Source organism: Callithrix jacchus, chromosome 4 (assembly GCF_049354715.1).
Source record: "Callithrix jacchus isolate 240 chromosome 4, calJac240_pri, whole genome shotgun sequence".
Taxonomy (NCBI): Eukaryota; Metazoa; Chordata; class Mammalia; order Primates; family Cebidae; genus Callithrix; species Callithrix jacchus.
The window spans coordinates 36,100,655-36,127,321 of NC_133505.1; the positions used below are offsets into that span (position 1 = coordinate 36,100,655).

The following is a 26,667-nucleotide window of genomic DNA, read 5'->3' on the forward strand; positions in this document are numbered from 1 at the left end:
ACCTCCTGTGGGAACAAGTGGGCTTGATGAGCACAGCCTCCTTCCCATGTGGATTCTGCTGCTCACAAACTCTTGAGCTCTGATGACAGGCTGCCGTCTCCCTAGGAGGAATCCCCAGTCCCAGGTGTTGCTTGGAGTGTTAAACAGGAGCCCAGCCAGCTGGCACCTATTTCTCTGCTGTGATTTTCTCTTTTTACCCCATTTTTGGTAAGGATTAAAAGTATAATTTTGTTTAGATGTACCTGTACATAGTGTATAGTAAGATATACAAAGAGAAATTGTTTGACAGGAATTTTTTTTAAATACGACTTTAGATTTAACTTACAACAGCATGCTAACCCTGCAAGATGACAGATACTCTGATTTATATTAAAATATTAATTGCTATTCTGGCTGATACATTTCCACTAGTCATTAATGGATTAACATGTATCATGTATTTCACTTGTAAATTATGATAAAACTGAAAACCTTGGCCACCCTATTTGTAACTTTCTATGTCGTTATTTTACTTTCATTTGTTGAACATCTTAGATATGAGCCAAAGTTCTGCATCAAATTTGGGAATTTTTCAAATATTGATTTTTCAAATATTTTTTCTCATTCTGTGTATCTTCTTTTGAGGCCCACTCAAACATTTAATCTGTTTTTTTGTAAGTTTTGGAATTGAGCGTGTTCTATCCAAAGTCAAGAACATGTTCTTTATTCTGCCATCTCAAAACTTCTGTGGACCTCACCCAGAATACTTTCATTTTCTTTTTTCTGTTTGAGAATTTTCACTTAGTATCTTATGTAGTTTCAGCAAGGGTTTCTGCAGGCGTGTATCCTGCATCTGTGTAATTTAGAGATTGATCAAATATTTCAATCATTTATACTCAGATTTTGTGATTCAGCTTCACTGTGGTTGCTTTGTTCCTGGAATTCTTTTTGAATTTCCAGTTGTTCTGTTAGCCTCACATCCTGCCCTTTCACCCCTCAAGCCCGTAAAGTTTTTGCTTTCTTCCACCTGAGTTCTGCAGGTTGGCAGATGCACTCAATCCATGGTACTGCAGACTTGCAGATTCACCAGGATCATTTATCTCTTTGGAGGGTAAACCTCACTCTAGTTTCTTTCTGACTTTTCACCAGATTCCCAAGTGGCCCACACCCATGCAGAGTTTAGTGTTCAGCCAGGGATATATGTGAGCATAAATTGCATTCACACTGTTGATCTGAACTCTTCTGCATCTCTCTTTCAAAATTCTCATTTAAATTTCTAGCTGATTTGGGCTCTGCACTCCATGATCTATCTGCCCACATTGAGCCATTAGTGCTTCAGTTATCTGCTGGGAGACTGGAGAGCGCTCATAGGTAAGAAAGAAAGGCCACCAACTTGCAGGCCTTACCTAATACAGAAGGAGTCTTTTAACATTAAAGCTCTTGTCATATATTGTTATCAGAGGAAAACTTGCTGGTCTTTCTCTTTATGTTGCCATAACCAGAAGTTTGACCCTGAAAAAGACTTTGGGAGAGAAGGTTGCAGCCCACAATTCAATCTTCTGAGACAAATATGAATCCAGGCACCAGAAATTCTCAAGTTAGATTTCTAAAATTAAAATAAGATTAGGGCTGGGTTCAGTGGCTCATGTCTGTAATCCCAGCACTTTGGGAGGCCAAGGTGGGTAGATTCCTTGAGCCCAGGAGTTAGGACAAGCCTGGACAACATGGCAAAGCCCCATCTCTACAAAAAAGACAAAAACTAGCCAAGTGTGGTGGCACACAGTTGTAGTCGCAGCTACTTGGAAAGCTGAGATGGGAGGTTTAATCAAGCCCAGGGCGGTTGAGGCTGCAGTGAGCTGTTTGTACCACGTGGACTCCGGCCTGGGCAAGAGAGTGAGACCATGTTTAAACAAAAAATTGAATGAATAATGAAAGAAGATTAGGCCTGGTGTCTATGATCCCAAGTTTCTATGGGAATCACTAACTTTATACAACCCATAATGATAAAGAAGGACACCCTACATGTGATTGGCCTCTTCAGTATTGGAGAGAGCACATTCCATAGCTCATAATTTTCTGACAGTCTGTGAATCAAGTCACCAAAACTGCAGGTAAAGTTGAATGGAGGCCATGGAAGTGGTTCAGTGAAGTACAAAACAAGCACTGCTTTGTTCTTGATTCTCTCCCCAAACCAGGCCCTCACATGTGTTTTCAATAAATAGTACAGCTGGTTGTAGCCATTGGCAATGAGTCCTCACATTATTGAGGCTCTGGTCATATTAACTTGAAGAATTTAACCAACTCCAAGGAGTACAAGCTCTTTGAGAAATAAGTGCACTGGTATTAAACTCTAATGAAGACAGATGATTTCACCAATGAAAAAGTTATGACTTTTTATCCTGCAAGGGGATTTCTCTAATCCAAAATCCTATTAGCTGATACAAGTACAGAAACGTTCCATAATAAATAGAAATGTCATTTTGATCCAGGCAAAAGTCAAGTGTTTGCCCCTACATGCTTATTTGGACATTGTTGAGTGTGCATGTGTGAGTTTGTGTGTTGTGTGTGTATGAGTGTGTGAGGCAGTCATAAGACTCATTGCCCAAGTTTCAGGGTTTTGGAAAAAAGTTCGACTTTTTTTTTTTTTTCAATTTAAGTTATAGCTTCTGGCTTGCTATTGGGACCTGGTAGGTTCTGAATGCTATGATCATGATACAGAAAATGACCAAGTGACTTGAGGTGCTCATTACAACCTGAGTTTTATATGGTCAATCATGCTCACCAGGCCTCAGTCTGCAAGGGGAAGTGGTATATACAGCATCAGAATTTAGCAGGTCCAGTAAGGCCTGGTAAGTTGCCTAATAATTTGTACTATACTCCTGGTATTCTTATTACTGCTGGAGAATCCACTCTCCCTCCTTTGTCTCATTATTGAGGTCTTGAGGTGTTCCCTAAGGACAATTAACTGTAGAGGAAAAAAATTTGAATATGCTTGGGTATACCAGAGTCAACTATCATGGCATTAGAGTCCCTTTCAGGCATCGTCATCAAGAGTAATGGAAGTAAAAATACTTCCAGCGAGAAGATGTTCAATTGGACTATCTGGAAGCCCAGTTTACCAGAAGGAGAAATGTCTTACTGTTGGGTCTTAATCAATGCATGGGCAGTCACTAATAGTTTGCTTAGATACTCAGTGGCTTCAAAGGAATAAAATGGGAAGGTTTGTGACAGGAGCTTTGGGGAGGAGATGTGATCCACTCACAGAGCACACTTAGGTAAACATACCTACCCTCATGCTAACAAAAATGGATGGTGAAGACATAAAACACAATGTAGAAGCATTGAGAGGCTGACACCTTAAAAAAAATTGTCGAATCCCAAATCAAGGAATTCTGCATTTACTTTTTTGCAGAACTTATTTACTTACTGTAGGATAATTAAGCTTTAGTTGTCATGGCCTTCTAAGGTATTTGGAATAGAAGACAAAGTTCAGGTAGCATTCACAGTGGGAAATTTATTAGAGTGTTCTCTTTCATTTACCCAGGATCCCTATAGCTGGTTCCTCAGTATAAGAAAAACATCCCATACTTGAAGGTTTACAGAGACAGTTACCTTGATGGTGAGTAGAGTGGGGCAAAAACCTTGCTCCCAGGACTAAAGACAAGTGGATTTGCAGCCCAAGTTCACACTACCTGCATGGTCTGAAAATCATCAAGCCATGAATTTATTTTAAAGTAGTGTAGACTCCAAGGAACCTGGGAAAATCAAGCAAAACTCCTCTGGAAAATCTGTACTGTCATTGCTACTCTGAAAATTCCAAAAAATCATTACACCAGCAAAAGGAGCGTTTAACAGTTAAAAACAACAACAGAGAACTATGTTCATGAGACAAAACACTGTGAAATAACAAGAATATACAACAGACAACAGAATCATACCATCATATAACTGAGAAATCAGAATAATCACATAGGTTATACAATAACTGAACTACATATGATTGAAGACAAACTGTTAAATATATTCAGTGCATAAGAAACTACAAATAATCTTCAGAAAAATTTGAAGAGACCAACACATAACACAAAAGCATGAAAATAAAATCATAAAATTTAAATCTCAGTGGATTTTTGCAGAGAAAGACAATTTAACACAAACACAGCTAGTAAAGTACAAGAAGTTCTAAATAATGTACTTTAGGCACAAAACAATGTCCCAGATAGAAAGTATGAGATGAAAGAAAAAAACAAAAAATAAAGGTAAATGGGTGACTAATATAGAGGTTTAAAAAGATAGTATATATGCTGAGAATCTATAAAGACAGTTAATTGAAATATAGATTATTTTCACTTTTCTAAGTCTAATGTTAGATTTATTTTCTTCATATTCTGATTAAAAATTCAAGATAAAGTTCTCACTTGTAATATGTCCTATTCTGGCTTTGTTTTGTATACTTCAGTATTGTGCACATAAAAATATTCTGCAGGTCTTTCTATTGTATCTTTCCAAGTTATTGTTGGATTGTTCAATACTTCAGTTTCTCCAACTTTGTAAGTAACAAATGTACAAATTCAATTGTACATTTTTACTAGTGGGCAGTTTTCTACAATATGAATGCCATTGATATCGTTGGTGGGACCCGCCAATGTGTCTTTCAGTAACACGGACAGATCCACATGTTCTGGAATGAAAGGAGCTCTGGTGTTCTCTGAAGTGAATGCAATGGGATACCAGGGAGGAAAGTTTAAGATAATTCTAATAGCCACGAATTGTGATTTTAAGCATTGTAAGCATACTGTCAAATACTGCATTCTTCCCACCCCCATCTTTACCCAATACTTCATTAGCCCTGTATTTTATAATCACTGTCATAAAAGAACCTGTTTGGGTGAGGTGGGGGAGCTTTACGTCAGTCTTGGTACAATAATAGAATGTCCTAAAGCAGTAGATCTAGTGTAAAATGGCCTGGAACTGAATTCTGGCCTCATATCTTCAAAATTATGTAATATTGGACAAGTATCCTAACATCTCCATATCTAATTTTCTTGATTGAATTACAGCTTACAGATTTAATTATTTTATTGTGGATAACAACATCCTTCTCATATGTTTGTGATAAATATTGAATAAAATAACCCATGTAGGTACTAAAGCCAGTGCCTGAAATACAGCAAGAGCCTTTAAATGCAGCCATTATTGTTATTGTGGTTGTTGTTATTATTTTCCACAGAATACATTCAGGATGTTTCCTTTTTAAAGCCTCCCATACAGGATCTCTAAGGACCTGTTGGATCAGCAGCTGTTTTGTAAAATTTGTTGATATTGTGACAATTCTGTAATCACAGCAGCTACAATTTTATAGAAGTTCCCAGTACCTTATCTGAAGGTTTCTTACATGTCAGATTATTAGTCTTGGTTGAAGTCATCTTCTGGAGTCATGGGAATAACCCAGATACTCTGGGAAAACAATGATTTAAAAATATAGTTTGTCTTGTTGACACTAGGAATTTAGAAAATTCCAGTCTGTGAAGTGAGGGAGAGGAGATACTTCCCTAGCAGGAAGAAGAGAATGTACCAAGTGCAGGGCAGTTAAAGGAACGTTTGTTTGCTTTTTTGCCAGTGGTTACGGCTGTGGTTTCATTAGTCAAATGCCTTATGCAATATGTTCTTCCTAATAAGTGTTTTTAAAGCCTCTGAAGGAAGGAGCGCTTGCTACCACCATCCTCTCAGTCAAGTGGGAATAATCTTGTGAGCAGAGCAGACACTAATCAGTTCCTAAAAAGCTCAATCTTCAAGTTTTGCAGAACAAATTCTGAAAACGAGAAGAGTATTAGACATAGAATTTAACATATATGCTGCATGCAGAAGCTGGTATTTTAGCTTTATAGTTTACAGGTCCCGTAGAATGTTTTACATTTATTTAAATCATAACTGGGAAGCCGTCACTTAAATCTTTGAGTGGGACTAAGGTATGAAAAGAGCAATGACGGTGAGCTCAGTGGCTACATTACTAAACACAAGAATGTTTCAGCTCTGTCTACCTGAGCTACATAAGATTTGATAACCAAATGGAAAGCGAATGGAGATAAATTCCTTACTTACCTTCTGAGATGACACCTTCTAGTTAGCAAGTGGTAGATCCAGGACTATTGGGCTAGGAAATCTTTTGGGCTGGAGTACAAGGGTAGTTTCAGGGATAGAGAAATTAACAGGCAGAGAGAGAATCTCTGAGACTAAGAAAGACTAAGTGTGGCTGCGCCTCAACAATCTTAGTTTCAAATGTAGTTGTTGATCTTAAATTATGCACAGCAGCAATGGAGTTGTCAGTCAGCCAGTGTGTCCACCTAGTCAGACAGATCATTACTTTAACCACTGATGCTATGGGAAATCAGAAATCTCTGAGATGGCTGTGAGGATATGTGTGTACAGATGTCTCCAGAGTGGGTGACAAATAAAGGAAACCACCTAAATATTTACCCCAGGGGAGCAGGTGCATATAAGATACTATGGAATAGCAATAAAGTGATGTATTAAACCTTTTTTTCTGAAAAATTCAAAAAATGTTACAATAGAAATAAAAATATCAAATGGTAGGGCACTGTGAATACAATAATGTCATATTTTAAAAGCTACAATGAGCAACAAGATGAAATAAAAGTCATGTAGGTTAAAAGGAAGAGGTAAAACGATCTCAATTGCAGATGATAAAATCTATATATACAAATACAAAAGAATTCACTAAAAATGAGTTTAGCAACTACTGAACTAATACTAAATGAGTTTAGCATGTTGGTGGGATTCAAAATCAAAATATAAAAATTGAGTGTGCTTCTATAGATTATCAATTCATTAATAAAAAGTTACTAAAATTTAACTTACACAGCATTAAAAGGAATAAAATAGAAACAAAATTGAGGGTCCAGCAATACTCTTCACTTTTATGGTTAATTGGTTTTTGAAAACAGTGCTAATATAATTCAGTAGGGGAAGAAATTATCTTTTCATCAAGTGGTGCTGAGACAACAGGCTATCCACATGCAAAAGAATAAAGCTGGATCCCTACTTCACACCATATATAAAAATTACCTCAAAGTTTATCAGAGACCTAAATATGAGACTTAACTCTAGAAAACATAGGCATATATCTTTATGACTTTGGATTAGGTAAAAATACCTGATCTTAAATGATACCGAAGGCACAAGCAAAAAGGGAAATAAAAGAAATTGAATATCCTCAAAATTCAAAATGTGTGTGTGTCTAAAGGCACCACCAAGAAAGTGAAAAGCAACACACTGAATAGGAGAAAATGTTTGCAAATCTTCCATCTGGTAAGGAAAGGACTTGTATCTAGAATACACAAAGAATGACTGTAACTCAGCATAATAATATTAGTAACAACAAAATGATAAATAATCAATAAAATAAAAATAATAAATAATAAAATATTAAGAAGATAAGTAATAAACAGAGGCCCATAAGCACATAGAAATATGTTCAAAATCAATAACCATCAAGGAAATGTATGTTAACCCAAAAATGAGTTACTATTTCCCATCCACTAGAATGGCTATAATTGAAAAGAAAAGACTTAGTGTTGATGAGAACATGGAGATACTAGAACACTCACACTTTGCTGGTGGGAATTTAAGGGACTTAACTCCTTTAGAAAGCAGGCTAACTGTAGCTCAAAATGTTGAACATTGAGTTATTATATAATCAGCAATCCCCTCCCATGTATACAGTATACCCAAAAGAAATGAAAACATAAGTTCACATAAAAATGTACATGCCAAGTTTATAGCAGGATTATTAATAATAATCCAAAATGAGAAGGACCAAAATATCACCAACTAATAAACAAATGGTGATATATTCATGCAGTGAAATATAATTAAGCAATAAAAAAGATGTGAAGTACTGGTAAAGCTACAACCCACACAAACTTTGAAAATGTTATGGTAAGTGAAAAAAGACAGACACAAAAAGCCACATGTTGTATACTTTTATTACATAAAATGTTCAGAATAGGTAATTTGTAGAGCTAAAGCCTAGGCTGGTAACTTCTTAGGGTTAGGGATTTGGATGTGAATTTTTTTTAATTGCATTTTAGGTTTTGGGGTACACGTGAAGAACATGTAAGATAGTTGCATAGGTACACATGTGACAATGTGATTTGCTGCCTTCCTCCCCTTCACCTAAATCTGGCATTTCTCCCCATGCTATCTCTCCCCAACTCCCCGCCGTCTACTGTCCCTCCCCTATTCCCTCCAACAGACCCCAGTGTGTAGTGCTCCCCTCCCTGTGTCCATGTGTTCTCATTGTTCAACACCCGCCTATGAGTGAGAACATGCGGTATTTCATTTTCTGTTCTTGTGTCAGTTTGCTGAGAATGATCGTCTCCAGGTTCATCCATGTCCCTACAAAGGACACGAACTCATCGTTTTTGATTGCTGCATAATATTCCATGGTGTATATGTGCCACATTTTCCCTGTCCAGTCTATCATTGATGGGAATTTGGGTTGATTCCAGGTCTTTGCTATTGTAAACAGTGCTGCAATGAACATTCATGTGCATGTGTCCTTATAGTAGAATGATTTATAGTCCTTTGGATATATACCCAGTATGGATGTGGATTTTTCTGCAGGGCTGGGAGGAGATGAAAGTGATCTGTAATTGATTGTGGTAATGGAGGTACAATTGTAAATATTCTAAAAACCACTGAACTATATATTTTGAATGTGTAGATTTTATACTATTTAAGTTATACCCAAGTTGTCCCGAAAATGATTAAATTGGCCGGGCGCGGTGGCTCACGCCTGTAATCCCAGCACTTTGGGAGCCCAAGGCGGGCGGATCATGAGGTTGAGAGATAAAGACCATCCTGGCCAACATGGCGAAACCTCGTCTCTACTAAAAATACAAAAAAAAGAAATTAGCTGGGCCTGATGGCGCGCGCCTGTAGTCCCAGCTACTCGGGAGGCCGAGGCAGGAGAATTGCTTGAACCCGGGAGGCGGAGGTTGCAGTGAGTGGAGGTGGCGCCACTGCACTCCCGCCTAGCGCCTGGTGATGGAGCGAGACTCTGTCTCAAAAAAAAAAAAAAAAAAAAAGAAAATGATTAAATTACATTTAAACTGTGCCGTGTTTTGCTTAACAAAGGCTACTAATATGGTTTGCATGCAAGTGAAGAAAGTAGACATAGAGTTGACTGTTATAATAGTAATTAGTTTAGTAAAGTGGATTTCAACTTCGTGATAGGAGAGATTTAAAAGTATATTTACGCATATTTTGATTGTTTCATTTCCTATTGTATGAATTGTTTTTATACTAAAATTTTAAAAATAGAAAGTTAAAAATCTTGAAAGCTCTGTAGTCAAATAAACATAGTAACAAATGATAAAGAGCTGTCTGGAAAAGCTTCCTAGAGAATGGGCTGAAGCACATGCATGTAAAGGAAAGCAATGGCTGAAGAATCAAGGCAGGACTATAGCGGTAGAAGAGAAGAAAAATGAAAACGTGGAGTTAGAAGACAAGAAGATGACTGATGCATGAAGTGGACACTAATACTGTGAAAACCTCTTGGGGAGTCAGCAATGACCAGGTCTACGTGGGAGAGAAACTGTCTTACAGCCCAAGATGGCCAGCCATCAGGGACACGGGACAGAATCAGAAGAGCTGTCTAGTCATTCCCTTTCTTCTGCCTCCAACACTCCAGCAAGATTATTGACTAATTTACAGTCATTGCACATTGAAGAATCAGTACAATTTGGAGACACTGGGACCAGAGACAGAAAATTTTTGATATCTTCTTGGTGTAGTGAGCTGTTTTCCTGTATCAGAAAACCAGACTCACTCTGGTATTTCAGGAATAAAGTGTTTAATATAGAAATAAGAGCATACACTAATGTTTGGAAACCAGGGGTAGCAAATATTGGCAAAGTCATGCGACAGGCAGAATAATGGTCTCCAAAATATGTCCGTATCCTGGAAAGTACAAAAATGTTTCCTAATAGGAGAAAAGAAACTTTTCAGATGTGATTAAGCTGAGGCTCCTGAGATGGGAAGATTATCCTGGATTGAAGGCAGCTTCAATGTAATCACAATCGTCCTTGTAAGTGAAAGAAGTAGAGACAGCATCAGAGTTAGAGATGTGACAACAGAATCAGGTCAAAGTGATGTGACTGCTGACTTGGAAGATGGAGGAAGAGACCAAGAGCCAGAGAATGCAGGCAGCCCCAAGACCAGAAAGGGTGAGGAAACTATTTTCCCTTAGAGCCTCAGAAGAAATGCAGCTCTGATGACACATTGATTTTAGCCGTTTTTGACTTCACACCTCCAGAACTGTAAGAGAATAAATGTTGTATTAGCATTCAGACTAAATTTTGAATTACAAATCAGCCCTATATTTATTATTATTTTTATTTCAATAGTTTCAGTGAGGGGGGTAGAAAGGACGCTGAGGGTTCTGAGTGATCAAGACCCAGTGTTAATAGGTTGTTTCTGGTTATGTGGTTGAGTTCTTCAGTAGTGAATTCTGAAATGTTGGTGTACCATCACCCGAGCAGTGTACTCTGTACCCAAAATTGTGTTTTATCCCGTACCCTCTTCCCAACCTCCCCACAACAAGTCCCCATAGCCCATTATATCATACTGTAAGTTTTGCATCCTCATAGCTTAGCTCTCATTTATAAGTGAGAACATTCAGTATTTGGTTTCTCCATTCCTGACTTACTTCACTTATGATAATAAGTTCCAGCTCCATCCAAGTTGCTGTATAAGACATTATTTAATTCCTTTTTATAGCTGAATAGTATTCCATGGTGTATTTACACCACATTTTCTTTATACACCCACTGGTCGAGGGGCACTTAGGTTGGCTCCATATCCTTGCACTTGTGAATGGTGCTGCTATAAACATGCACATGCATGTGTCTTTTCCATATAATGACTTATGTTTCTTTGGGTAGATACACAGTGTACGATGCTGGAATAAATGGTAGATCTCGTTTTAGTTCTTTAAGGAATCTCCATACTTTTTTCCAAAGTGGTTGTACTAGTTTACATTCTCACCACCAGCAGCGTAAGAGTGTTCTCTTCTAACCACATCTATGCCAACATCTACTATTTTTTGGCTTTTTAATTATGCTCATTATTGCAGGAGTAAGGTGGTATCTCATGGTTGGCCCCACATTTATTTAGGCAATTACTATGTGTCAGGCTCTCCTAAGCCTCAGTGAGTGAAACATCAAAGATTCCACAACAGGATTGAAAAAACTGGGAAATGCAGGCTACTATAATTAGTGTGGGAAAACTGCTTCCAGGAGGATGCAATGTCTAAACAGAGGCCCGGATGAGGAACACAGTGAACCCAGGCGAATGGCAGGAGAAATCTTTTAGGAATCAGTATCACAAACAGAGGCTCAGAAGAAAGAGCACGCAGGGAGTCTGGGGAGCTGTCAGCAGTTCAGGGTGGAGATTAGAGAGAAAGGAGCACAGGGACAGAAAGCAAGGTTGGAGCGGTGAGCAGGTTCAATGGCTGAGGCTGGTGGGTTTGGGGAGAACCTTGGCTTTTAATCCGAGGACAATGTGCAGCATTGGCAACACTGAAATCAGGAAGAACCTTGATCAGATCTGCATTTCAGAAGAATCACTCTGGTGACGTCTGAAGAATGAACTGAGAGATGCTAGATTGGATGCACGGAGAAAAACGGGTTTGGGGAAATCCTGGGGGCAACTATAGGGAGAATATTAGGATGTAGGAAAGGGTAGAAAGGACCCTGAGAGTTCTGAGTGATCAAGACCCAGTGTTTCACACATGGAAAATGAGGTGGAAAAGGAAAAAGGGCCCCAGTTGAAAAGCACCCCACCTGGAAAAGTGACATAAAACAAGGGAATTTGGCCCATGACATCAGAGGTTGTTGGGCTCACATATTATTAAGTGATCAGGGAGGAGTTTACTTGAGTTCACCTCTACAAACAGGGATTGAGTGCCAGGTATGGTGTCATATGAAACATAAGGAAATGAAAGGTATATGCGTTATATCTTTGTGACCTACATGTCTAGTCCTGCTTAAGAACTATGCCAATTCCCGACTTTCCAGAACCCCCACTAATTTTGTCTTGTGCCCATGTGGGAAGTCAGCTGAGGCTTGGCAATAGGAATTTAGCTTATATGGTCCAAAAAATAGTAAATGATTTCTTTAGAAGACACCAATTCCCTAATTAAATTGACTAATCCATACAAGAGAAATAAAATTAATAAAAAATAAACTGAGTGAAGGAAAAGAAATCAACAAAATGTAATTACCAGCAGAAAATTTGTGGGAGTCTGCATGGAAACAAGCTTGAAGAAATAGCGAGAGCAGAATATTTGCCAGACAGTATGACAGACAGATGAAAAAAACAGATAGGTTTAGTGGTGGTGCTTCTTTAGAGATGCAGGATGTGTGAAAAGTAATAGAGAAAAATATTTAGAGAGAAAGCCATCTTAGCTTCACACAGCTCTATTCTGCAGATAATGTGGTCCAGCCAGGAGCTGGGTTTTTAATGATCTTGTTCAGTGATGGTCTGGCCTCTGCATACAGACCCTAAGATGATGCCCAGTGATTTTGTCTCTTGACATCTCATCCTGCTGAGAACTGGTGGGACCTATAATTTGCCTCTAACCAATAACATGTGGCAAAAATGATGTCACTTCTGTGATGAGGTCATGTGAGAGCCCCACTTCTGTATTACTAGATGACTGTCTTCTGCCTTCTTTGTTTGCAAGTTTTGATGAAACAGAAAGGCCCATGTAGCAAGGAACTGAAGTCAGCCTCTGGCCACCAGCCAGCAAGAAACCGAGGCTGTCAATCTAACGGGCATGGAAGAATGAATCCTGCCAACAATTACTTGAGCTTGGAAGTGGATCCTTCCCCAGTTCAGCCTCCATATAAGACCCAGCCATGGCACTCTGAAGAAAAAGCATATGAGAAAGCTGCAAAGCTGTGTCTTGACTCCTAACCCATAGAAATGTGGGATAATACATGTGTGTTGTAAGTTGCTAAGTTTGTGGCAATTTCTTACATAGCAATAGATAGCTGAAAGCACCTCTCATAGCTTTCACTGAGTCAAGTGACCCTTGGGGACAGTTAGAACTTCTCTCATCCCCTTCCCTATGGCAGCCCTTATCCTTCTCCTAGGTGGACATCACACTTTCTCTTTACCAGTGTAAACATCAAGTTCTCTTACTATCTCCATTGCTCTCCTCTCACACCATCCAGGAGGCCCCACTAGATACTGGCAGGCAGAGAGGAGGAAGTATCGGCGTGGTCTGGGGTGTGGCTAAACCCCTTTTCATAGTTTGCTGGTTAGTGCAGGTATTATCAGATGGAAGAAGAAAAGTCAGAAACCAGCGTGATTGGAAGGACGTGAGTGAATACCCTGTGGCTCTCAGGCCCACGTAGGCTGTGAAATAAAACAGTGATGCATAGACTCTCCATGGCTCCTGCTGGTGTTTACTGTTCAGTGCTCTAGATAGGGCACCTCATGCACCATGATGCAAACACCATTGACACCCTCCAGGGCAGATATAAACCTCCCTTTCTTTCACCTCCAGCAAGTTATGGGTCACTTCAAGCCTGGTGACTCCCCCGTTGGGACTGTGGCAAATGCAATAGACTCCAGTTAAGTCTCTGTGCCTGGAGAAGAAAGGGAAGCTGGTCAGAGTCCTCAGGAGGAGGTGACCCACTGGAAGCCAGTGGACAGGTATGAGGGCGAGTGTGACAGAGCAGTCACTTGGGCTCAGCAGTCAGACTGTCTTCTTAGAGTCATGGGTCAGACTCTAAGATGTTACTAAACATCCTAGTTATGTCAGTTTCCCTGTCTGTAAAATGGGGTTGATAGCTGTCTTTAAAATGGGGCTCTTGTGAAGTTATTTAATCATTTAATGCATATAAATCCCTTAGGAAAGTGACTGACAGTTTTTTCAAGGCACAGTCTTGTAAAAGAGTGGGACTCATCCATTTAGCTCCTGTTTCCCTATTCCAAGTGTGATGAGGACCAGCTCTCCCCAACATTTATCCTGACCCCCCTCCCATCGCTCAGATGGAGAGCTGTTTTGTCCCTTACAATCAAGGGTGTGGGGGGTAACCAGGAAAAGTCCAGATTGGTGCCAAGTATGAGGAAGTCACAGAGCAACACACACAAACACACACACACACACACATCACACACACACACCTATTCATTATTATATACATAAATATGTACAGATAAATACATATATACACTTACAAACACACACATGCATAGATGCCTATACCTGTTTATACATCCACATGTACACAGACAGACACATGCACATTACACACTCCCTTTCAATTTGCAAATTCAGTTTGGGGCCTGGGTTATTCCGACTCAATCTCTTCTAAGAAATTTAGGGGAAGATACAAGATGGCCGTTTAGGAACAGCTCAGGATTGCAGCTCCCAGTGAAAGTGCAGCGGGTGAGTGGATGTCGCATTTCCAGACGGATCTTTATTGCCCACAGACCAGGAGATTCCCAGGTGGAGGAGCCCCACGGTTCACCAGCATGGCTGTTTTGGCCAGCACGGCTGTTTTGCCGGTGCCTTGGCGTGGCAGTTCTCCATACAAAATACACTAATCTGGTTGCCCTTTTAAGTTGGCAATTGGAGCTCCAGGAAGGCAGAGTCACCCATTCATCTGATTAAACAGGGGACTGAAACAGGGAGCCAGGCCAGGAGATTCCTGGGTAAAAAAAGTGCCACAAATCTCAGCGCCCATCCTTCAGCTGGCACAGTGGGTAACCGCATGGGAAATCACACAGATCCTGGCACCTTTTCAGCAGGTGACTGGAACACCTGGGAGCGAGTCAACCATTCAACTTTAAAAAAAGGCTCTGAGGCAGGGAGCCAGGTGATCAGGCTCAGCGGGTCCCACCCCCCCAAAAAAAACCCCAAAAACAGCAATTGGAAATGCTCTGGATTGAGAGTTTCATGGCAAGCACAGCTGAACCCGGGCAAGTCCAGCTCTGTGGGGGAGGGGCATCTGCCATTACCGAGGCACGCCACCCCTACAGAGGTAGTCCGCCATTGCTGAGGCAGCCTGCCATTGCTGAGGCAGCCTGCCGTTGCTGAGGCAACCTGCCATAACAGAGAGAGTCTGCCATTACAGAGGTGGGCCACCAATGCTGAGGCAGTTCTAACCACACCCATATAAACAGGACTGCAGGGAAGTTCACACGGCAGCAGGGCAGAGCCCACAGCAGCCCAGCAAAGCCTCTGCAGGCAGATAGTGTCTAGGCTGGCTCCTTCCTGGGCAAGGTTGCCCTGAAAGAAAAAAGGCAGCAGGACAATGGAAACTCATAAATAAAGCCCTAATTCCCCATGATAGAGCACCTGGGAAAGAAAAAAGGATTTTATGAGTTCTGCTGCAGCAGACTTAAACGTACCTGCCCAGCAGCTCTGAAGAAACAATGAAGCTGACAGCTCAGCACCTGAGCTCCTATAAATGACAGACTGTCTCCTCAAGCAGCTCCCTGACCCCCATATATCCAAAGAGTCACCTCACAAAGGACTGATCAGACTGACATTTGGAGGGCATCATTCTGGGACAAAGATAGCAGAAGAAGAAACTGGTAGCAACCCTTACTATTCTGCAGCTGCTGCAGGTGATCCCCAGGCAAGCAGGGCCTGGAGTGGACCTCAGCAGTCTTACAGCAGAGGGACCAGACTGTTACAAGGAAAACTAAGAAACAGAAATAACTTCATCATCAATAAACTGGATGTCCACTCAGAGACTCAATCTGAAAATCAGCAACTACACAGACAACAGGTGGATAAATCCACAAAGATGGGAAGAAACCAGTACAAAAAGGAGGAAAACACGTGAAACCAGAACACCTCTCCTCCTACAAGTGATCACAACTCCTCACCAGCAAGGGAACAAGGCTGGATGGAGAATGAGTGTGATGAAATGACAGAATCAGACTTAAGAAGGTGGGTAATGAGAAACTTCTGTGAACTAAAATTACATGTTCTACCCCAATGCAAAGAAACTAAGAACGTTGAAAAAAGATTTGATGAAATGCTAACAAGAATGGACAACTTAGAGAGGAATGTAAGTGAATTGATGGAGCTGAAAAACAACACAAGAACTTTGCAAAGCATGCACAAGTTTCAACAGCTGAATTGACCAAGCAGAAGAAAGGATATCAGAGGTTGAAGATCAACTCAATAAAATAAAACAAGAAGGTAAGATTAGAGAAAAAAGCACAAAAAGGAATGAACAAAGTCTCCAAGAAATATGGGACTATGTGAAAAGACCTAATCTACATTTGATAGGTGTACCTGAATGTGACGAAGAGAATGAATCCAAGCTGGAAAATACTCTTCAGGATAGTATCCAGGAAAACTTCCCCAACCTAGCAAGGCAGGCCAATATTCAAATTCAGGAAATACAGAGAACACTACAAAGATATTCTGCAAGAAGAGCAACCCCAAGGCACATAATCATCAGATTCACCAGGGTTGAAATGAAGGAGAAAATGCCAAGGGCAGCCAGAGAGAAAGGTTGGGTTACCCACAAAGGGAAGCCCATCAGACTCACAGCAGATCTCTCAGCAGAAACCCTACAAGCCAGAAGAGAGTGGAGCCCAATATTCAACATCCTTAAAGAAAAGAACTTTCAACCCAGAATTGCATATCCAGCCAAACTGAGCTTCATTAGTGAAGGAAAAATAAAATCCTTTGTGAACAAGCAAGTACTCAGAGATTTTATCACCACCAGGCCTGCTTTACAAGAGCTCCTGAAAGAGGCACTACACATAGAAAGGAACAACCACTACCAGCCACTCCAAAAACATACCAAATTGTAAAGAGCATCAACAAAATGAAGAATCTGCATAAACTAACGGGCAAAACAGCCACTTAGCATCAAAATGGCAGGATCAAATTCACACTTAACAATACTAACCCTAAATGTAAATGGGCTAAATGCCCCAATCAAAAGACACAGACTGGCAAATTGGATAAAAAGCAAAAACCCATTGGTGTGCTATACCCAGGAAACCCATCTCACATGCAAGGATACACAACAGCTCAAAATATAGGGATGGAGGAAGATTTACTAAGCAAATGGAGATCAAAAAAAAGCAGGAGTTGCAATTCTCATCTCTGATAAAATAGACTTTAAAGCAACAAAGATCAAAAGAGACAAAGAAGAACATTACATAATGGTAAAAGGATCAATGCAAAAAGAAGAGCTAATGATCCTAAATATATATGCACCCAATACAGGAGCACCCAGATACATAAGTCAAGTTCTTAATGACTTACAAAGAGACTTAGACTCCCACACAATAATAATGGGAGACTTTAACACTCCATTGTCAATATTAGATCAACCAGACAGAAAATTAACAAGGATATCCAGGACTTGAACTCAGACCTGGAACAAGCAAACCTAATAGACATTTACAGAACTCTCCACCCCAAATCCATAGAATATACATTCTTCTTATCACCACATCACACCTTCTCTAAAATTGACCACATAATTGGAAGTAAATCACTCCTCAGCAAATGCAAAAGAATGGAAATCATAACAAACGGTCTCTCAGACCACAGTGCAATCAAGTTACAACTCAGAATTCAGAAACTAACTCAGAACCACATACCTTCATAGAAACTGAACAACTGGCTCTTGAATGTTGACTGGATAAACAATGAAATGAAGGCAGAAATAAAGAAGTTCTTCGAAATCAATGAGAATGAAGACACAACATACCAGAATCTCGGGGACACATTTAAAGCAGTTTCTAGAGGAAAATATATAGCAATAAGTGCCCACATGAGAAGAAAGGAGAGATCCAAAATTGACACCCTATCGTCAAAATTGAAAGAGCCAGAGGAGCAAGATCAAAAAAACTTCAAAAGTAGCCAAAGACAAGAAATAACTAAGATCAGGGCAGAACTGAAGGAGATAGAGACACAAGAAACCCTTCAAAAAATCAATAAATCCAGGAGATGTTTTTTTGAAAAGATGAACAAAATAGACAGACCACTAGCCAGTTTAATAAAAAAGAAAAGAGAATAACCAAATAGATGCAATAAAAACGATAAAGGGGAAATCACCACAGATTCCACAGAAATTCAAACCATCATCAGAGATTATTACAAACAACTCTATGCATATAAACTAGTAAACCTGGAAGAAATGGATAAATTCCTGGACATCTGCCTCCTCCCAAGCCTAAACCAGGAAGAAGTCGAAACCCTGAATAGACAAATAACAAGATCTGAAGTGGAGTCAGCAATTAAGAGCCTACCACACAAACAAAGTCCAGGTCCAGATGGGTTCACAGCCGAATTCTACCAGACACACAAAGAGGAGCTGTTACCATTCCTTCTGAAACTATTTCAAATAATCCAAAAAGAGGGAATCCTTCCCAAATCATTTTATGAGACTAACATCATCCTGATACCAAAACCCGGCAGAGACTCAACAAGAAAAGAAAACTTTAGGCCAATATTCATGATGAACGTAGATGCAAAAATCTTCAATAAAATACTGGCAAGCCAATTGCAACAGCACATCAAAAAGCTTATCCACCATGATCAAGTAGGATTCATCCCGGGGATGCAAGGCTGGTTCAACATATGCAAATCTATAAACGTAATTCACCACATAAACAGAACCAAAGACAAAAACCACATGATTATCTCAATTGATGCAAAGAAGGCCTTTGACAGACTTCAACAGCCCTTTATGCTAAAAACCCTCAATAAACTAGGTATTGATGGAACATATCTCAAAATAATACAAGCTATTTATGACAAACCAACAGCCAATATCATACTGAATGGGCAAAAACTGGAAGCATTCCCTTTGAAATCTGGCACTAAACAAGGATGCCCTCTCTCATCACTCCTATTCAATATAGTACTGGAAGTTCTAGCCAGAGCAATCAGGGAAGAAAAAGGAATAAAGGGTATTCAAATAGGAATACCCAAAAGGAGGAAGCCAAATTGTCTCTATTTGCAGACGACATGATAGTATATCTAGAAGACCCCATTGCCTCAGGCCAAAATCTCCTGAAACTGATAAGCAACTTCAGCAAAGTCTCAGGATACAAAATCAATGTGCAAAAATCACAAGCATTCCTATACACCAATAACAGACTTAAAGAGAGCCAAATCAAGAACGAACTGCCATTCACAATTGCTACAAAGAGAATAAAATACCTAGGAATACAACTTACAAGGAACGTAAAGGACCTCTCCAAGGAGAATTACCACTGATCAACGAAGTAAGAGAGGACACAAACAGAGGGAGAAACGTTCCATGTTCATGGTTAGGAAGAATCAATATTGTGAAAATGGCCATAATGCCCAAAGTAATTTACAGATTCAATGATATCCCCATCAAGCCACCAATGTCCTTCTTCACAGAACTGGAAAAAACCACCTTAAACTTCATATGGAACCAAAAGAGAGCCCACATAGCCAAGTCAATTCTCAGTAAAAAGAACACAGCAGGAGGCATCACACTACTGGATTTAAAACTATACTACAAGGCTGCAGAAATCAAAACAGCATGGTACTGGTACCAAAACAGAGACATAGACCAATGGAACAGAACAGAGACCTAGGAGGCAACACAACATATCTACAATCATACAATCTTTGATAAACCTGACAAAAACAAGCAATGGGGAAAGGATTCCCTGTTTAATAAATGGTGTTGGGAAAACTGGCTAGCTATGTGCAGAAAGCAGAAACTGGACCCTTTCCTGACACCTTACACTAAAATTAACACCAGATGGATTAAAGACTTAAACATAAGACCTAACATCATAAAAACCCTAGAAGGAAATCTAGGCAAAACCATTCAGGACATAGGAGTAGGCAAGGACTTCATGACCAAAACACCAAAAGCATTGGCAACAAAAGCCAAAATAGACAAATGGGACCTAATCAAACTCCACAGCTTCTGCACAGCAAAAGAAACAGTCATTAGAGTGAATTGGTAACCAACAGAATGGGAAAAAATTTTTGCAGTTTACCCATCTGACAAAGGGCTGATATCCAGAATTTACAAAGAACTCAAACAGATTTACAAGAAAAAAACAAACAAGCCCTTTCAAAAGTGGGCAAAGGATATGAACAGACACTTTACAAAAGAAGACATACATGAGGCCAACAAACATATGAAAAAATGCTCATCATCACTGGTCATTAGAGAAATGCAAATCAAAACCACATTGAGATACCATCTCAAGCCAGTTAGAATGGCGATCATTAAAAAATCTGGAGACAACAGATGCTGGAGAGGATGTGGAGAAAAAGGAACACTTTTACACTACTGGTGGGAGTGTAAATTAGTTCAACCATTGTGGAAGACAGTGTGGCGATTCCTCAAGGACCTAGAAATAGAAATTCCATTTGACCCAGCAATCCCATTACTGGGTATATATCCAAAGGACTATAAATCGTTCTACTATAAGGACACATGTACACGAATGTTCATTGCAGCACTGTTTACAATAGCAAAGACCTGGAATCAACTCAAATGCCCATCAGTGATAGACTGGACAGGGAAAATGTGGCACATATACACCATGGAATATTATGCAGCAATCAAAAATGATGAGTTCGTGTCCTTTGTATGGACATGGATGAACCTGGAGACGATCATTCTCAGCAAACTGTCACAAGAACAGAAAATGAAATACCGCATGTTCTCACTCATAGGCGGGTGTTGAACAATGAGAACACATGGACACAGGGAGGGGAGCACTACACACTGGGTCTGTTGGGGGGCATAGGGGAGGGATAGTAGGGGGTGGGGAGTTGGGGAGAGATAGCATGGGGAGAAATGCCAGATATAGGTGAAGGGGAGGAAGGCAGCAAATCACACTGCCACGTGTGTACTTATGCAACTATCTTCCATGCTCTTCACATGTACCCCAAAACCTAAAATGCAATAAAAAAAATTAAATAAATAAAAAAAGAAATTTAGGAATCTGAAAGAGAAGAATAAAAATCTGAGAATTTTTATCCCACAAGAGACAGACCCATTTTTAAAACACTGTGGGACTTTCTGAGCTCCATGTGGCCCTGCTCCTGGAAACTCATGGAGGAGTGGGAAAATCTGACTTTAGATCAAGGTCCTGGCATCCAGAGGCAGTCACAGATACTGGTCTTCCCTGGGTACTAGGCCTCCGGGAATCCAGCAGGCCCCCTTCCTCCTACCTCACCTGTGGCTTCTCAGCCTGCCTTCCACAGCCAGGGCCCCTCCCAGGCTTTGCTGCACAGCAGGAGTCTCCACCGGCTCCAGAAGGAACAGGGACAAAGTTTAACTCAACTCCCTCGGGTGAGGCATCGTCAGGTCCAGCTTTTTGGTTCTAACATTGGTGATATCACTTTTCAGTATTAAAATGTCTGTTTCTTTTCTAATTTGCAAAAAGGTTTATACCATTTGATACTCGTATGTGTGGTGTTCGCGCCAAAGGCTCGAGACAGTTGACTCGTCTCAGTTTGGCTGCTGGACCTGTACTGCATTTCCTCACCTCGAGGGCTGTCGAGTGAGACAGGGCCGTAAGCTGACTCACTAAAAGCAACAACAGAATGCAAAGCAAAGGCCTGCAGTTTATGAGGACATTGTGCTGTCTGCTTCCATGTCCCCCTTCAGTCTCTGTGTAAGCAATAAACTTGCTGCAATTGAAATGTCTAAGAGGAGCAGAGACCTCTGCCCATATTTTCCCTGGAGCCAAGCCTTTGTTTTAGCTCCTGATGCAAAACAGGTTTAACCAGCCACCTTAAGGGTGCCATTGTATCTTTGGAATGTAAAATCATTGAAATGTAAACTACTACCACTAGCCCCCTTAAACTGCTTCCTGAGCAGGATATCAAGCCCCGGATATCTATTTTATGGAGTTTTTGTTTCCTTTCTGTTTTCCCCTTTGTTTCTTTCTGCTGAGATGACGTAAATGTAAACAAGACAAAAGGTATAAAAGCTGTAACCCACAAAAATAAATTTGCTGCGTTTTGGCCATAATCTTCACGCAGCCCTCCAGACTCTACTTTTCTATATTCTTTCTTTTCCGCGCACTCTCTCTCTCAGGTTGAACGAGACATCTACGTTGGCGGTCTCGGGGACTCCTGCGGGTCGGTAGTCCCCCGGCAGACGTGCCGGACCCCAACACGTATGTGCTATGTTCTATTAGAACCTAGCAGTCCTTTGCGGTTCTTTCACCCACTGCGTCTCTGCTGATTCCGTTCCTGGCCGTTTCCTGGTGTTTCACCTTCTGGTTGGGTTAAAGAGTACATGAAATTGTTGGGCACAGAGGACCAGGGAGAGAAAGACTGGCGGACCCAAGTACATCACTGTTGACAAGGGTAACTACTGTCCTTTCCTATTTACCTCCCTGCACTTCTCCTCTCTGCCCTCCCTCCCCACCCACCCTCAGGACAGCAGCAGGAGCCTGGGCGGAATCCCGAACCCCACAAGGGAAATGCTGAGGAGGAGGAGGGGACTGTTTGGGTCTCCTCTTCTCTACAATAGGGACGCCTCCAGGGAACATAATTCCAGCTCCCAGCTCCGGGGTGTCCTGACGCGCGGTCTCGAGGACCCCAGTACCTGCCTGCAGCAGCATCTCCTTGCCATGCTCCAGGTGTCTGAGCAGCCACCTAGTGTAGTGACCCATCAGGGGTTCCCTTGTGGCCTCCTCGATCCAGAACCTCTTCCAGGTGCACTGGATCCTCCGAGCTGTGCTTTGGGGCGCTGTCCAGGTCTGTAGGTCCTCATTCAGAGACATGAAATCTCCCGTCGTATGCGGACTGAGTGTCCCCCGAGTAAGGTCCCGTCTGGAGCCACCACCCAGCCGCGCGGCAGCATCTGCAGGTGTGGGGCCTGGACCTGCCCGGGGTGAGCCCGAGGGGGTACGGAAGGGGAGGGAGGTTGCCCCGCCCAGCCCCTCCCACCCCAGCTCCTCCCTCCCTCTGTGATTAGTCACAGCCGAAGTCAGTCATGATCCAGATTGAAGGAGAAACCGGGAGCAAAATGTACCCAGAGCTTCCCCCACCCGCAAGGGGTCAGCTAAGGCCCCGCTCTCCACGCCTGGAAGACCCGGACCCGTCAGTGTGGGGCTCGGGGGACACCTGTGCCCGGAGCCTGCCGTCACTCACCGGCTGGCCCTGGTGGTGGTGCCGGCCCAGAAACCTCAGGGTTCTTAGTAACCTGAGGACCCCAGGGCGCGCATGGTGGAGGGAGGCGGAGCCCGGCGGCCTCCAAGTACCCGGGAGTGCGGGCCTGGGCCCCGGGAACCCGCACATTGGGGCAGGAGAGGCGCAGGGAGCCTGAGACCCCGCCCCTGTCCCCTCAGGTCCCCGCCAGCCCCCGGTCTTGGGGACACGCTAGCTCCGCTTCCCCGCGGGGACCCAGCTTCCCGGGCTCCCTCCCATGCCCTGGGAGCTTCTTACTGTGTGTGGAGAGCTGGGGAGGGGACAGAGGGACAAAAACTAGGGGAGGGTGGCGTAGGGCAGCTGCGCTGGGAAAAACGACCTAAGGAGTCTGCAGACCCCAGCCTGGGGCGAAGGCGCCACCGGAGGAGCTGCTGAGCCCCGCAGGCCGCCCTTTCCCTCCAGCCTCCCCAGCCCAGTTCATCTGGATCCTCTCCTCACCTGCCCAGGTCTCCGCAAGGTCAGGATCCACAGAGGCGCAGGATGGGGTTCCGGGACGCGGGATCCGACTTCTCTGGGGATCTTCAAGTCCAGGGAGGATTCTGGAGACATCCCAGTCTATGAAGCCCATTCTCCACTCATTCTGTTGGCTTCTCTAGAACCCAGGACCCAACGGTCCGTCCAGGGAGAAGAACAAGAGCAAAGGATGAGAGGTGGCCATGAGGTCAGGGAAACTCCCGCAGAATTCTCAGGAGAGGAAAATCTTCAGAGCTGGGGCTTTGGCTTGCTTAGTCTTCCCCGCCCAGCCACCAGTCCTAGAGCTGGAGATGCTTAAGTTTAAACCAGAGACTGAATATTTTCTATGAGTGACATAATCCTTGTCTTTCTCTCCTGGAATCGTGGGTCCATCAGAGTCATCCACTCTGCACAGTCTCCTTCTCTCACTCCAGTCTCTCTCCCTGAGCTGGACTCCACCACCCTCACATTATGGAAAAGTGCAGTGTCGTGGGCATGGTCCTGGGACAGGATTGTAGGGGTGCAAATCCAGCTCACTCCTGTTTGTGTGTGACCTTCGTTCCTGTTGCGTTATCTATAACAGGGAAAAATAACAGGCACAAGTCGTAGATGTGTAGTTAGAATAAAATCAGTTTGTATTTTTAAAGTGCTAAGAGCAGTAATTGACAGATAGCACAGTGAACGTATAAAATATTGTCACTGTTGTCATTCCTTCAGGCCCTTTTTCTTGAGCCCTTCCTCTTTTCTTTGGGTTCCCTCAAAAATTTCCCCTCTGTTGGAAGTTGATGTCAGCAAGTGACCTCCATCCACCGGGGAAATGCTGGCTCACGGTGGGGCCTCCCTTTTAGCAAAGGAAAAAAGTGGTGGTGGACCAGTAGCCAGTGAGTCAGAGACCATTTTATTTAAAAAGGATCACCTGCCTAGAATTAACTCCATTTTGATAAGGACATGCATCTCACAGATAAGTCCAAAGTCCAATGTCATTTGTCAGGAGACTGCTTTGATTTGTTTGTGTAGAACTTACTCTAATGCCTTTCACAGTCTTGCAACACATTTCAAATCTCTGGTTCTGATTTCACACCATCTGCCTCATGCAGTGAAGATGATGAGAAGTGTCTTCATACTGTACTCCCACATTTGTCTACCAGAGTCATAGTCATATATTATATATGTAGGTGTTTTTCCTAGAAGTTTGAGTTCTATTGATATATATTTTAATCTGGAATAGATAGGCTTTAGCTACCATTTTTGTTTTTATGACCCCTAAATTACACATGCTTAAGGGGTCACTACTGATACCTATGTATTTTCTCTCTTGGGAACATTGAGATAAAATTTGTACACTGTACTTTAGTTTTCAGCAATTACTAATTAGGTAATTTGTATCACCCCTCCCATTGAGTACTACTGGACAAGTGGGAAAAGAGTGCATATTTGAAAAATCTGATTGAAGGTACAGATGGGCTAACCAAGCAGTGAAGATTTGCCAGGCCAGGAACCAGGAGAAGGCAGAAGTCTAGAATGTGGGGCTGCTTTTGTCGTGGGTGATGTTTGCTGGTCTGGGCAGAGTCTGAGACCCTCGAGAGCTAGGGGGATAAAGGCTACATCTAAAGGCTGCAGGGTGCATATGGGGCACCATAAATTCCTGGGTTTAGGATGGGTCCCAAAGGGCTGACCTGCAAGAGCAACCCAGTCAGTGCTCAGGAGTTACAGCTCAACTTTTGTTTGTTTGGTCCAGCAATTTTCACTGCCCTTTTTAAACATTGTAATTGAGGATCTTCCCAGTGTCTTAAAGGGAGAAAATAAGTACACATAAATTGATTTGAAAAGAAGGTATGGAACTCTTATAATTTGCAAATGATAATATGCTGAATGCAGACAATATAATGATTAGAACCTTCTTGAACTTAATAAGATAGCTTTGTATGGCAAGTAGAAAAAAATGATAGGGCTGTTTTGCACAGATAGAAGGTGAAAATTTAAAATATTGATACAGCAAAAGTGCATATGTATAAACTTCTAAATCTAAACCTAACAAATTCTGTACAAGATATCAATTGGGATATTTAAAAAATCCTCGGAGTAATTAAAGAAGACAATGAATTAACTGAATAAATTTACCAACATCCTGGCTTGGATGATTTGATATTGTCATGATATTTATTTGCTAAAATACTCTTAGAACTCACATACATCTCAATCAAATTTTTATCAAGCATTTTTGTGACATTAAGCTGATTTTAAGCCTTATATATAAATATGAATGAAATAGCTATGTCACTCTAAAGAATAATGAGCAGAGAGTATGACCTTAGCAGATACTAAGAATTATATTAGAGCTATTTTAATAAAGAGAGTCAGGGTGTTGACACAGGGGCAGTAAACTAGATCTTTGGAACAGAATAGAAAGCCCTGAACATGTGTAAAGCAGAGGTAAACTTACAGATCAGCGGGTCAAGGAGAACTAGTGATTAATTTGAGAACAATTGGATATCTATATGGAAAATGCAATTGTAGTCATCTCATGTGAAAGATTCTTTAAAATAATATAGTAGAACAACTTCATTACTTTAGTGTAGGGAAAGATTTTTATATAGGTCACAACAAAGTATTAACCCCGGGGTAACCTTTGACAGAACTAGACATTAAAGTAGAGCTGGATTATCTTGGGATGATGAAAGTGTTCTAAAATTAAATATGTTGATTTAAAACTCTGAATATGTGAAAAATCATTGAATTGTATACTTTAGATGGATGAGTAGTATGCAATTTGTATCTCAAAGTTTAATGAAGAAAATATAATGAGATATTTTGACAAATCCACTAGAATTTCTAAATAAAAATCTTTGACTATTCCAAATATTAATGAGAATATGGCCCATCAAGTGCTGCCACACTGCTTGCCACAGCCACTTTATCTAGCAGTGTGGCATCATCTCTTTGAGTGGGATACACACACACACACACACACACACACACACACCAGGAAT

At 41.5% G+C, this 26,667-nt stretch overlaps 2 long non-coding RNA genes across 2 annotated transcripts; one reads left to right on the forward strand and one right to left on the reverse strand.

The window, feature by feature from the left end:
* Positions 1-3,478: 3,478 nt before the first annotated feature.
* On the reverse strand, positions 3,479-22,925 carry LOC144582081 (uncharacterized). The gene is made up of 2 exons (XR_013533907.1): positions 22,620-22,925; positions 3,479-5,791 (listed from the first exon to the last, which is right to left on the reverse strand). It is a non-coding gene; the product is annotated as an uncharacterized LOC144582081 (long non-coding RNA).
* Positions 21,863-26,543, forward strand: LOC144582080 (uncharacterized). Its single transcript, XR_013533906.1, has 2 exons — positions 21,863-22,378; positions 23,671-26,543. It is a non-coding gene; the product is annotated as an uncharacterized LOC144582080 (long non-coding RNA).
* Positions 26,544-26,667: the final 124 nt, after the last annotated feature.